The following is a 14925-nucleotide window of genomic DNA, read 5'->3' as shown; positions in this document are numbered from 1 at the left end:
TATTCATTAAGTTAACATATTTTTTTATTTTAATGCTTACTTAGGTTTTTGTGTACTCCTTTTTAATATAATAGACTTTTTATAGTCATAGTATTCCCTCTTGTCACAAATGGTCTCATTTATTTTATTCTTTTTTGAACCCCTTATTTTATATTTCCCCTGTCAAATACCAACTTCTCATACATAAAAGAGACACTTTCTTAACTTCTGAGTTAGTTTTATTTATCTTTATGTTCTTATCTCTTTTATAAACAATATTGTTCTGCCTTTAATGTTTATGTTTACAGATTGTGAGTATGCGTGAAATTAGCTTTTTTAAAAAGTAAATTGTGGGGCTTCCCTGGTGGCGCAGTGGTTGAGAGTCCGCCTGCCAATGCAGGGGACCGGGTTTGTGCCCCGTTCCAGGAGGATCCCACATGCCGCGGAATGGCTGCGTCTGTGAGCCATGGCTGCTGAGCCTGCGCATCCAGAGCCTGTGCTCCACAACGGGAGAGGCCGTGACAGTGAGAGGTCCACATACTGCCAAAAAAAAAAAAAAAAAAAAAGTAAATTGTGTAAGAGTCTATTTTTTTGGATCATATAGTTTTAATGTAACTGCATACATTAAGGAGCAGTTTACTACTTACATCTTTTACATCTAATATTTCCTTTGATCTTTATCTATGAGAAATTAGATGGAGATAATTATGTTTTATTAACAACCGTATTGACAAATAAATTTATTGATGTATAAATTATAAACTATAAAATCCATCCATTTAAAATTCACAATTCAATGTTTTTAGTATACTCATAGATTTGCACAACCACCACCATGGTCTATGGTTAGAACATTTTCATCTCTCCAAATAGAAATTTAATTCTTATTAGCAGTCACCCTCATTCCCCTTTTTCCCCAACCCTTGAAACCACTATTCTATTGTATATGTTTATAGAGTTGCTTATTCTGGACGTTTCACATGAATGACATAATAAAATAAATTTATTTGGGACTGACATTTCAATATTGAAAAATATATCAGTGTCTATTCCTTTATATTTCTGAATAATATTCTATTTAATAGATATACTATAGTTCAATTATCTATCCATCAACTGATTGACATTTGCATTGCTTCCACTTTTTGGCTATTATGGATAATACTGTTATGAACATTTCTGAAGAAATGTCTGTATAGATATAAGTTTACAGTTGTCTTGGGTATAAGCTTAGCAGGGTAATTTCCAAGCCATATAATAACTGGATTTAATATTTTGTAACTAACAAATTGTTTTCTAAAGTCGCTGCACCATTTCACATTCTCACCTGCAGTACATGAGGATTTCAATTTCTTTCTATCTTCAACAGTTGTTATTGCCTGTTTGCCATTTTAATGTGTTTCAAGGTTTTTTTCAGTATAGTTTTGCTTTGTGTTTATTTAATGATTAACAAATATTAGCAAATTCTCTTGGGCTTATTAGCCATTTGTGTTTCTTTGGAGAAATATCTCTTCAAATAATTTTCTCATTTTAAAATTGGATTGTCTTTTTATCATTTTATAAGTTGCTGGATTTGTTTTGCTAGTACTTTTTTGAGGATTTTTTTTGTCTATAATCATAAGGTATGTAAGTCAGTTGTTTTATATTTTTTGTGATACCTGTGTCTAATTTTAGTATCAAGCTCAAACCAGCCTCTTAGATCACGTGGAAATTGTTTGCTCCTCTTCTATTTTTTGGAAGAGTTTGTGAAGGATTGGTATTAATTCTTACCTAAGTTTTTGGTAGTTTGTCAGTGAAGCCATCTGAGACTATGTTTTGTTTGTTTGGTTGTTTTGTTTCATTTAGGGGGAATTTTTAAATTCATAATTTATTATTTTTAGTTTTTAAAGGTCTATTTATATTTTCTATTTCTTTTTGAGTAAGTTCTGGTAGAGTGCATTTTACTCTCATCTTAGTATCATAAGTATCTAATATGTTGCCACGCAGTTGTTTATAGCATTCCCTTATATTCCTTTTCATTTCTTTATGGTAGGTATCAGCTGTCTCTACTTTTATCCTTATACTAGTTAATGATAACATCTCTGGGATTCTTCTTTTTTTTTTGGTTTATTTGTTTGTGTGTTTATTTCTTGCTTTTTTTCCCCATTTATCTCAAAGTATCTTGCAATTTCTCACATGATGTCTCCTTGACTCACTGGTTATATGGACAGGTGTTTTTTTTAATATTTACTTCTTTGTGAATTTCCCATATTTCATTTGTTTTTTTATTTCTAATTTAAATCTATTTTGATTTGAGAATATATTTCATATGATGTCAGTCTTTTGAAATTTTTCCAGTCTTGCATTATGGTCTAGCATATGGTCTATCCTAGATTATGTTCCATGTGTGCTTGAGAAGAACATACATTCTGTTACTGTTGAGTCTAGTGTTTTAAAAATGTCTAATAAAATTAGTTGTTTTATCATGTTGCTCAAGGATTCTATTTCCTTGGTAATCTTCTGCCTACCTACTATTGAAAGTGAGTTATAGAAGTCCCCAATTATTATTGTTAAGTTCTCTATTGCTCCTTTAAATTTTTTTCAGTTATTTCTTCATGTAATTTGGAGTGATATTGTTATGATCATATGTGGTTATATTTATATCTGCAGAATGAATTTATTATTTTATCTTTATAAAATACCTGTCTTCATCTCTAGTAAAATTATTTCTTGTCTGAAAGTCTATTTTCTCTTATATTAATGAGGTCATTTATTTCTATTTTGGTTATAGTTTCTATTATATATATAATAATAAGATATATATTTATCTTCCCATCTTGTAGCATATAGTAGGGTCATATTTTTATATACATCCATCTCTGCCTTTTAAAGTGTTTAATCTGTTTAATTTGATGTAATTACTAATTTCAGAAATTTGTTTTTCATTTCGCTATTTGTTTTCTATTTAATCTGTCTTATGTATTTGCTACTTTTTTCCTCTATTATTGCCTTCCTTCATGTTAAATAGATATATTCAGTGTGTTCTTCTAATTCCATTGTTGTTTCTTTTAATAAGCCTTTTGAGATATTTTCCTTGTGACCACTAAGGGGCTTACATCATCATGTAAAATAATAGAGATCAGATTAATATTAATTTAATTAAATAGCATACAGAAACAGTGCTCTAAAGTAGCACCCAAATTAGTGATACTTTATTATAATAATAACATTTTATACATGGTTAGCCCATCAACATGATTTTCTAATTATTGTTTTATAATGTTGTATTTTAATAATAAAGGAGAAGAAAATGGTTACAAAAATACCTTTATGCTGTCATCTATATTTACTTATGTAGTAAACTTTGTAATTTTTCTTCATCTCGTGGTGCTAATTTGAGTTGAATTTTATTTAGTTCTTTTTATTTCAGCCTAAAAACTCCCTCTTGAAGGGCAGGTCTGCCAACCACAGATTTTCTCATTTTTTGTTTATCTTGATATATCTTAATGTCTCCATTTTTGAAACGTAGTTTCTGGATAAAAATTTCTTTTTTTGCAGTATTTTTCCTGCACCCCTTTGAATATGGGGCCCTACTGACCTCCAGACCCCATGTTTCATTTGGTTTTGTTTTGTTTTATATGATGCCATCTTGTTCCCTTGTTTCTTTCAAGATTTTCAGTCTTGTCCCTTTTATGAGATTAGCAGTAGATCTGTTTAATTTAATGCTACTTAAAATTTGAGTTTCTTGAGTGTGTGTAGATTAACATTGTTCATGAAATTTTCAGTCTTCAGACATTATTTCTTCAAATACTTTTTCTTCCAACTTCACTCTCTTTACTTTTTCTGGGAATCTCATTAGGCATATATTGTTGCACCTGATGACATCCAATAGGTTCTGTTCATTTTTCTTCATTTCTTTTTCTTTCTCTTACTCAGACTGGATAATCTCCATTGACCTATTTTGAATTTCACTGATTATTTATTCTGTCGGTTCAAATTTGCTCTCAAACACCTCTAGTAAATTTTATATTTTGCTTACTGTACTCTTAAGCTCCAAAATTTCTATTTGATTATTTATTTTTAAATTCTCTATTTGATGAGGTATTGTTACCATACTTTCATTTAATTCTTAGACATGATTTTCTTTAGTCCATTGAATGCATTTACAATAGCTAATTTAAAATATTTCTTTGGTAAATTTAATATCTGTCTTCCCCTGGGAACAATTTCTATTGACTCTTTCTATGTTGAGACCATAATTTCCTGTTTATTTTCATGGTTTTTATTTTCAGATAAAAACTGGACACTTTACTTAATATAACATGACAACTCTGCCTATTATATGGTCTTACTCCTCAAGGTTTATTGTTATGGCTGTTCTGTTGTTGTTGTTACAGTAGCTACAGTTGTAGTTATTTGTTTGTTTAGTGACTCCTTGGGCTAATTCTTAAAGTTTGTTTCCTCTATAGTGTGTGGCCGCTGATGTCAGTGTTTTGTTAGCTAAGTGTTCAGCTAATGATAGCTAGAGATTTCCTTAAATGCTTTGAACCAATAAATATTCCACTTTTCAGTGAAAGACTGTGTAAGAATTGGAGCAGGCTTCAAATCTTAGGCAGTTTACAACTCTGCATTAGCTTTCACTTATAGCTTGTGAAAGCCCTCAGTGTTACCACATTGAGTGACTGGAGCCCATTCAGGTATTTCCTGGGCAAGCATATAGTCCTGCAAATGAGTGTGACTTTCTAGATTCCCCAGGAAAGCGTTTTGAACTCTCTCAGTGAATAACTTGTTTCTCAGTTCTTCTTTTTCACCCTTATCCATGCTTCTGTTTAGACCACCAATTATCACAGCCTCAGTCATCTGCAGTGTTAAACAAATGCCACTGATAATTTCCAACGAAAGCTTTGGGAATAAGGCATTTCCCACAATGGAGCACAAATCTAGACAGGTAACAATAATACCCTGGGAACGAATCTTTTTCATGGTGTTGCAAGGCAGGTCAAGAAGTAGCAGTGCTCCAGAAATAGGAACTTTTAGTAACTCCATACATTATCTGTTCCCTCTGGCAGTTTCAAGGTTGCTAGTTTCACATCAATTGTATTTGTAAAGTGATGGGTTAGTGCTGGGAAGAGATTGATTCATGAAACTACAAATCCTGTTATTCTTAGTGAGATTCTGCAGATATTCTTGATTAAACAGATTTTTTTTAAACCTTTGTTCTATTTACAGAGTTCTGAAAATGTCCATTTTGGTTATTTGGTTATTTTTGCCTGTTTTCTTTGCTTCCTTGGAGGAATAGATTACAGAGGTCTTCATTCCACCATTTTGGCAGTCCCACAAATATTATTTTATTTTAAATCATAGTTTTATTCTATTAACTGTCTCTTTCACACCTTTTAAACTGTGAAATAAAGAGGCAAATTTTGTTTTGTGATATTTCTGTTACTGTGAAAATGTTTTTTCTACGTTGCTTTTCCTCACCTGTATCCCCTTCAAACTTTGTTTTATGAAAGGAGTTTTAGGTTTGATAATAACCATAACAAGGGAATACTTTAAGTTGTATTCAATACATACATATATAGCTTTTTGTTTTTGCTTTCTTACTAAATCTGGAGTGAATACAAGGCAATCCCCTGAACTCATGGATGGTGTTTAGTTTGATTTCCTTTTGCACAGGGCTCATCTTTAGCTAGGAACATCATATCAAACTTTTCACTGTATGAAGTTCAAATGATATTACATCTAGGTTCACGTGGCTATTAAATCCCAGATCACAGACCTTAGAACTTAGTTTTTCTTGAATCTGATTGCGCCACCATTTCCTTATATCATGGCCATCTTTACTATGGCTTTCTTTCTTTGAGCTCAGAGACGTATTGAAATTATTAATGATATATTTATTTTTGTCCATCATTTGAGTGTCGAAACCTAAGGAATGAGAATAACCTTAGCTCTCCAGGTTCCAGTCTTCTTTTATTGCAAATATAATTTTCATGTTCTTGCTCAAATTCACTTCAGTAACTGCCCATTCTTAATGTATATTTATTTATGTTTGCCTCTAGAAGAATTTATCTGTGACATGACTCCTGACAATCTCTTCGACTTCATTTGTTAGAAGTCACTCTTTTTCATATATACACTTCAATTCTGTTTTATGGGTCTGGGTTACATATTTGCCATTTCCTTTGAAGTCTAAGGCTACTTCTTGTTTTTCCAACCTTTCTTCATCCTTCAAAGACTACTCTTCTATGAAGTTTTTGGCAAGCTAAACATAATGGCTTTTTTTTCAAATAATTTAAATGTTCTTATCTCTTGTTGAGTTCAGGAATTGTGCTTAACTTATATTTTTGTCTCCAGTACTCATCACAGTTTCTTACTTATTTTACACACTGAAAAAATATATTTACTGAACAAACATATCAATGTATCATATAGTGTATGATTCAGAAAACTGAATAATGATATCATAATTGAAGATAAAATAGAACAAAATATTGTTCTCCTGTAGTTTGTTTTTATTATTTATAGGAAAAATTAATTAACTTCATTGAAATGTGTTGGTTCTCATTCATTAACCTTTACAATGAAAGACTCAAATATCCAAGTTGCTACTTATCTAAAATATATTCAGATTTGAAGTGATCATAAACATTCTGTACAAATGGGACTTATTTCAATAAATATGACTTTCTTGGATTAAACAAATGACTATCTGCCTTACAAAAACAACTTTAAGATTATCAGTAAATTGTTAGAAAAAATATATATGTATATATTCTTGATTCTAACAGTGTGCAATTTTCCTCGAACCAACTAATTAATCTTTTTTATGAGCAAAGAAATTGACTATTGAAATTCATATGTTATCAAGTTATTCCACCATGATCATTTGAAATATGTCAGCCAGAATGACTTGGTATTCCCTTTTGTCTTTTATTAAATAATATGGATTTACTGATTATTATACCTATGCAATTTAATTTTCTTTCTAATTAAGGCCATGTTCTCACAGTAATCACTAATTACATTATCATTTTACTCTGTTATTTAGACAAGATAAGTCATTTGAAGATTAGAATATAGATCAAATGTTAAATAAATGGTTATTGTATATAAAATATTGTATTTTATATACTACCAAGTTAAAAAGGTAACAGAACTCTGTAAACTTTTAATGTAATTGTTTTGATTTATTTCATTAAAAAATCATATTAGTTTCTGTAATTATTTACCATGTATACAAAAATGCAGTTTTAATTTAACAAAAAATGTCATTTCTGCTGATATATTTAGTAGTATGCCTGCTTTAAAGAATTCATGACATGCACAAAAATATCAAAGTGGTCTATTATATTTAATGTAAAAGATTCATATTTAGTACAACATTCCACAAAAAACAGAGATAATACATAAAAAGTTTAACATGGTTATAATTTTTCTACTTTTTAAATAACTAACACTCCTCCCTGGTTAAATACAAATATAAACACACAGACACACACACACACACACACACACACACACACACAATGAGAGAAAAAAAGGAAAATAATGGAAAGGGAACATTACCAGTATTCATTAGGTACACAATTTCCCACCCCAGAGATAACCATTCTAACAGGGGCCTAATATTTCCTTCTGAGTTTTCCAGAGATCATCTACCCAGTTATTTGGAGAGGGAATGGATAACTGGTTGTGTGTTAAATACTACATTACCTGTTTTTCCCTTGCTTTATTTAACTACAATTTTTTAATTGATTATGATTCACTGACAGACTATATATTACATCCATTTAATCAAATTGTAGACCACTATAACTTTACATGGGAGGAAGTTAATATACCTAATTAATCTTAGTGTACAGTTTTCAAATACTTTATCAAATAATGCTATAATACATAATCTTTTCTTAATTTATCTTTTCTAATATTTGCAAGTTTATAGGTAAAATAAAATTTTACATAGTACAAATAAATGATTTTTAGTAGATGTTGCCAAATTTTTCTCCAAAGATGTTTAATACTTTTTATTATCACCTGGAATTAATGGTAATGCCTATTATTTTCCACATGGCTGCAACACAAAATCTTCTTACCTTTTTTATACTTTTTTTAACCAAAAGTGTAACATCTAGGTTTTCAGAATTTTAATTTGTATTTTTAAAATTACGAATAAGTTTGAGAATCTTTTGAAATGAGTAAGAATAAGAACTATTTCCTTTGCTTTTCTACCTAACTCTCTAATACATATAACATGTACTAATATATTTAAATATAAATGTATATACTACACAGAATCTAGCAAAATATTATATTGGCAATTAAATTAACCATTTGAAGTTCTCTGAATAGATCATTACTTATAATGCTTTCTCAAGTTTAATTTCATCAAAACTTGTTGATGTTTTATCCACAAAGTTGACATCACTTTTTAAGACATATTCTTTGAAGTACGTTTGAATCACTTTTTTTTTTAATATTTATTTATTTATTTTTGGCTGTGTTGGGTCTTAGTTTCTGTGTGAGGGCTTTCTCTAGTTGTGGCAAGCGGGGGCCACTCTTCATCACGGTGCGCTGGCCTCTCACTATCGCGGCCTCTCTTGTTGCGGAGCACAGGCTCCAGATGCGCAGGCTCAGTAGTTGTGGCTCACGGGCTTAGTTGCTCCGCGGCATGTGGGATCTTCCCAGACCAGGGCTCGAACCCGTGTCCCCTGCATTGGCAGGCGGATTCTCAACCACTGTGCCACCAGGGAAGCCCTGAATCACTTTTGTAAACTTCAAGAGTCTACAGTAATTTATTTGTGATATTTAATATTAAATCCAGAGTACTTAAGTGACTAATGAGTTTTATTTAATGGTGATTCCTTGAATTCACAGTTTAAAGTCATTTTCTTCAGTCACTGATTTGTTGTACTGAATTATTAATACCTTCATATAAATCTTGTCCCATTTTATTATAAATCATCTCAGTTCATCTGGGTTTTGCAGTTAAATAAAATATGTGACGCTCAGTGGGGTACTTTTCTACATAGTGTTAATGTAGCTGCATGATGATGTAATGGAGGTAATGTCACAGGTTAGTGCAGATAACCATCTAGATGTGATAGCATAATGTGAAAAATTAATGTGCTCTCTCAGGCCTCATTTTTTCATATTTGCTCCTTTATTGCATAGCAGTCCACTTAAAGAAATAAACTATTCTTAATCTTCCAAACATAGATTTTCCCCAGTTAAAAATAATCTTTGTGACAGTTTAATCTTACCACAATTCATGACAAAATGAATATGACACATTTTCTCTAAGTCAAATTTTCAGGAATTTTACTAATGGTCCATTTAATGTTCCATAGAAGTGAACATTTAAACTGGAAGAAAGCTGGCAGCTGCAATTAACAATGCAAGCTGTCAAAGTCAACAGTAGCAACTTTATTTAAGTAAAGTATTTTAGCAGATATCATTTGTAAATTGAGCACAAACATTCCATGAAATAATATAGTCACACAAAGCTAAGAATGAAATTGCCTATTATACTCTACATGGTAAGATTAATGTCATTCCTGAGGTTTTAATGATACAATTTAATGGAAGGACCTGAAATAGAGGTGAAAAGGGGTAAGCATGTAGTCTCGTCATTATTGTCAGAATGAATTTAGATGTAAATAGCGTTTTGTCTTCTATTTTATCTCCACAAAATTGACTATTTTTTCTTCAGTCATTTATTGGTAAAAATATATATTTTTTATTATAAATTTCAAGGAACAGTGGAATACTAATGGTAATAAAAACAGGAATGGACACTGGGACTATAAAATGCTTGTTTCCATACTAGCCTGTTAATTACCTGTTCATTCCACTTTTGTATTCAGAATTTAACATTTTTGAGGTTTTTGTTGTTGTTAAAACATATTTTGAACGATTCACCCTCATCATGTCTTTGCATTACTGTTGCCTTTAGTAATCAAATTTATTTAAAGATATTTTTGAAAAGTTTATGTGATTAACCACAAAAAACAAATTAAATATTCAAAGCCTTTTAATATAACTTATACTCCAAAATTTTCTCCCACAATGTTAGTGATCAGTATTTATGTGATTATGTGAGTTTGTGTCTGTATATACATACTAGTTTTCATCAGGGTATTAATCTAAGTAAGGATATCACAATTACTTTTCCAGATTTCTGATTACAGATACATTTAGGTATATGAATTCAATATATGAATTCAGTTCAATTCACTGAATTCAATTCAATTCAAATTCAATATATGAATGAGACTTTCTTAAAAGTTTGAAGAAACAAAAGATATGCTAGCATTCTCAATTTAGAATTTCTCTTCAGAAAAATATTATTTCTCTTCTCTCTCACTTCTCTCTCTCTCTCTCTCTCTCTCTCTCTCTCTCTCTATATATATATATATATATATATATATATATATATATATATCTCACTCTGTCTCTTGATAGGTAGTTAGATGGATAGATATTGATTGATTTTTCTACATGTAGAGATAATAGATATTTTTATAGGGAGAAAAAATTTCGATTCATCTATTTGTATATCTGTATCCATCTATCTTTCCACAATAAAATGGCACCACTTACCTACTAGTATGACTGAAAATTTAAGAATAATGACTAATGGTACTAAATATGGACAAGGATACTGGAACTCTCATAAACTGATAGTGAAAATGTAAAATAAAACAAAAATTTGGGGAAATTTTGCCATGCCTTATAAAGACCATTTCCTTAACACATACCTACCCTATGGCCACTAATTCCACCATTATATTTTTATTCAAAAGAATTTTAAAAATATGTATATTTACAAAGGTTTGTATAATTTTCATACTTCCCTTATTTATAATTGTCAAAATCTAGAAACAATTTTGTTTAGAATGCTTTCACAGACTGGGACATATTCTTTCAATAAAATACTGTTAAACCATAAAAAATAACACTCTCATATACACACAACATGGAAAAGTCTGGAAAAATAGCATATAGTGGTATAAGACTTGCACAAAAGAGTAGATAATACATGATACTTGGAATTGGCAAAATTAATCTGTGTTAAAAAAAAGTGATTGAAATAACTGTTGTTTCTGAGGTTTGAGGAGTAAGGATTAAAGATGCATAAGGGAAATTTCAGAGATGCTGGTAATGTTTTATATCTTGATAAAGCTTTAAGCTATAAAAGTGTATGCATTTGTTAGAACTACCATATGACCCAGTAATCCCACTACTTGGCATATACCCTAAGAAAACCACAATTCAAAGAGGTACATGTACCGCAATGTTCATTGCAGCACTATTTACAATAGCCAGGACATGGAAACAACCTAAGTGTCCATCGACAGATGAATGGATAAAGAAGATGTGGCACATATATACAATGGAATATTAGTCAGCCATAAAAAGGAACAAAATTGAGTTATTTGTAATGAGTTGGTTGGACCTAGAGTCTGTCATACAGAGTGAAGTAAGTCAGAAAGAGAAAAACAAATACCATATGCTAATGCACATATATGGAATCTAAAAAATAAGGACCAATGAGCCTAGTGGCAGTGCAGGAATAAAGATGCAGATGTACAGAACAGATTTGAGGACACAGGGGTGGAAGGGGAAGCTGGGACGAAGAGAGAGAATAACATTGACATATGTACACTACTAAATGTAAAATGGATGGCTAGTGGGAAGCTGCTGTATAACACAGGGAGATCAGCTAGATACTTTATGATGACCTAGAGGAGTGGGATAGAGAGGGTGGGAGGGAGGCTCAAGAGGGAGGGTATAGGGGGATATATGTATACATATAGCTGATTCACTTTGTTGTACAGCAGAAACTAACATTGTAAAGCAATTATACTCCAATAAAGATATGTAAAAAAAAAGTGTATGCACTTGTCAACACTCACTGAATAGGTACTCTCAAGACTTATGCATTCCAAAGTTTATAAATTTTGTATCAAATAGTACATATACATATATATGGGTTATTATCATATATTGAACTATTGATTGCAAATGGCAAATTTGCATTCTTTTTCATGGCTGAGTAATATTCCATTGTGTTTGTGGAACACACACAAACACACAATCACATCTTCTTTATCCATTCATCTGTTGATGGACACTTAGCTTGTTTCTTTATCTTGGCTATTGTAAATAATGTTGCTATGAACATTGGAGTGCACATATCTTTTCACATTAGTGTTTTTGCTTCCTTCAGATATATACACAGAAGTGGAATTGATTGATCATATTGTACTTCTATTTTTAGTCTTTTGAGGAACCTCCCTAATGTTTTCCACAATGGCTGCACCAACTTCCATTTCCACCAGCAAGGTAGAAGCGTTCCCTTTTCTCCACATACAAGCCAACATTTGTTATTTGTGGTCTTGATAATAGCAATTCTAACAGGTATGAGGTGATATCTCATTATGGTTTCAAATAATTAGCAGTAATTATTTAGCAATAATTTTCATGTTTCTGTTGACCAGGAAATTTGGAAAAATGTCTCTTCAGATCTTCTGCCAGCTTTTTAATTGGGTTGTTTGTTTTTTCCATATTGAGTTGTATGTGTTGATTATATATGTTGGATATTAACTCCTTATTGGTCATATAATTTGCAATTAGTTTGTCCCCTTTTCATTTTGTTGGTGATTTCATTTGCTGTACAAAATCTTTTAAGTTTAATTAGGTTCCATTTGTTTATTTTTGTTTGTTTGTTTGTTTTTACCTTAGAAGCCAGATCCAAAAAAATATTGCTACAATTTAAATCATAGAGTGTTCTGCCTATGCTTTCTTCTAGGAGTTTTATGCTTTCTGGTCTTACATTTGAGTCTTTAATCTATTTTGAGTTTATTATTGTACATCATATGTGACAGTATTCTAATTTCATTCTTTTCATGTCTATGCTGTTATACCAACATCACACTGCTTTTCCTCCAGTGTATGTTCTTGCCTACTTATTTTTAGTTTAATTGACCTGAGTGTGTGGGTTTAGTCCTGGTCTCTTTATCGTGTTCCATTGATCTATATGTCTAATTCTGTGCCATATTGTTTTGGTACTGTATCTTTGTTGTATAGTCTGAAGTCAGGGCGCATGGAATATTGAGCTTTGTTCTTTCTCAAGATTATTTTGACTATTCAGTGTCTTCTGTGTTCCCATACAACTTTTAAAATTATTTGTTCTAGTTCTGTGTAAAATGCCTTTGGTATTTTTATAGGGATTTCATTAAATGTTTAGATTGCTTTGAGTAGCTGCTCATTTTAATAATATTAATTCTTCTAATCCATGAACATGGCATATCTTTACATTTGTGTGATCTTCAATTTGTTTTCTCATAATTTTATAGTTTTGTGGTACAGGTCTTTTGCCTCCTTAGGTGGGTTTATTCCTAGGTATTTTATTCTTTTTCATGTGATTGTAAATGGAATTGTTTCCTTACTCTCTCTTTCTGATAGTTTATTTTTAGCATATATCAATGCAACAGATTTCTGTATATAAAATTTGTATCCTGCAAATTTACTGAAATCACTGAAGTGTTCTACTAGTTTTTTGGTTGCTTCTTTAGCATTCTCTATGTATAGTATCATGTCACCTGCAAACAGTTTTTCCTTTCCAATTTGGATGCGTTTTATTTCTTTATTTTTTCTGATTGCTATGGATAAGACATCTAATATTATATTGAACAAAAGTGATGAGAGTGGGCATCCTTGTCTTGTTTCTGATCTTAGAGAAAATGCTTTCTGCTTTATACCATTGAATATGATGCTAGGTGTGGGTTTATCATATATGGCCTTTATTATGTTGTGGCATGTTCACTCTATACTCACTTTCTGGAGAGTTTTTATCAGAAATGGATGTTAAATTTTGTCAAAAGTTTATTTTCTGCATCTATTGAGATGAATAAATTGTTTTTATTCTTCAACTTGCTACTGTGATGTATCACATTGATTGATTTGAGTATATTGAACCATCTTTGCATCCCTGGGATACATCCCACTTGATCATGGTGTATAACATTTTAATGTATTGTTGGATTTCGTTTGATAATATTTTGTTGAGGATTTTTGCATCTATATTTATCAGTGACATTGGACTGCAATATTCCTTTTTTCTAATATCTATTTCTGGTTTTGGAATCAGGATGATGTTGGCCTCATAAAAGGATTTTTGAATCATTTCTTCTCCAATATTTCAGAATACTTTGAGGATAGGTGTTAAATCTTCTCTCAGTGTTTGGTAAAATTCACCTGTAAAACCATCAGATCCTGGAATTTTCTTTGTTGGGAACTCATTATTATTATCATTATTACTGATTCAATGTCATTACTGAAAATTGATCTGCTTATATTTTCTATTTCTTCCTGGTTCAGTCTGGGAGATTGTACATTTCTAGGAATTTGTCCAATTCTTCTAGGTTGGGAGATTGTACATTTCTAGGAATTTGTCCAATTCTTCTAGGTTGTCCATTTCATTTGCATGTAGTTGTTTGAAATAGTCTATTATGACCCTTGTATTTCTGTGGTGTGAGTTGTAATTTCTCGATTTTCATTTCTGATTTTGTTTGGGGCTCTCCCTGTTGCTTGATGTATCTGTCTAAAGTTTTATCAAGTTTGTTTATCTTTTCAAAGAACCAGCTCTTATATCAATTATCTTTTCTGTTTATCTATTTTTTGTTTCCATTTCATTTATTTTTTCTCTGATTTTTATGATTTCTTTCCCTCTACTAACTTTGGGTTTAGTTATTTCTCTAGCTCCTTTAGCTGTAAGGTTAGGTTGTTTATTTTTGAGATTTTTCCTGTTTCTTGAGGTAAGTTTGTATTGCTATAAACTTCCCTCTTAGAACCGTTTATTCTGTGTCAAATGGGTTTTTGATCATTATATTTTCTTTTTCATTTTTCTCCAAGTATTATTTGAATTTTTCTTTAACTTCTTCAATGTTTCACTGCTAGTTA

The sequence above is a fragment of the Mesoplodon mirus genome (genome assembly GCF_964341445.2).
Source record: "Mesoplodon mirus genome assembly, chromosome: 17".
Lineage (NCBI taxonomy): Eukaryota > Metazoa > Chordata > Mammalia > Artiodactyla > Ziphiidae > Mesoplodon > Mesoplodon mirus.
This window is presented reverse-complemented; position numbering follows the sequence as displayed.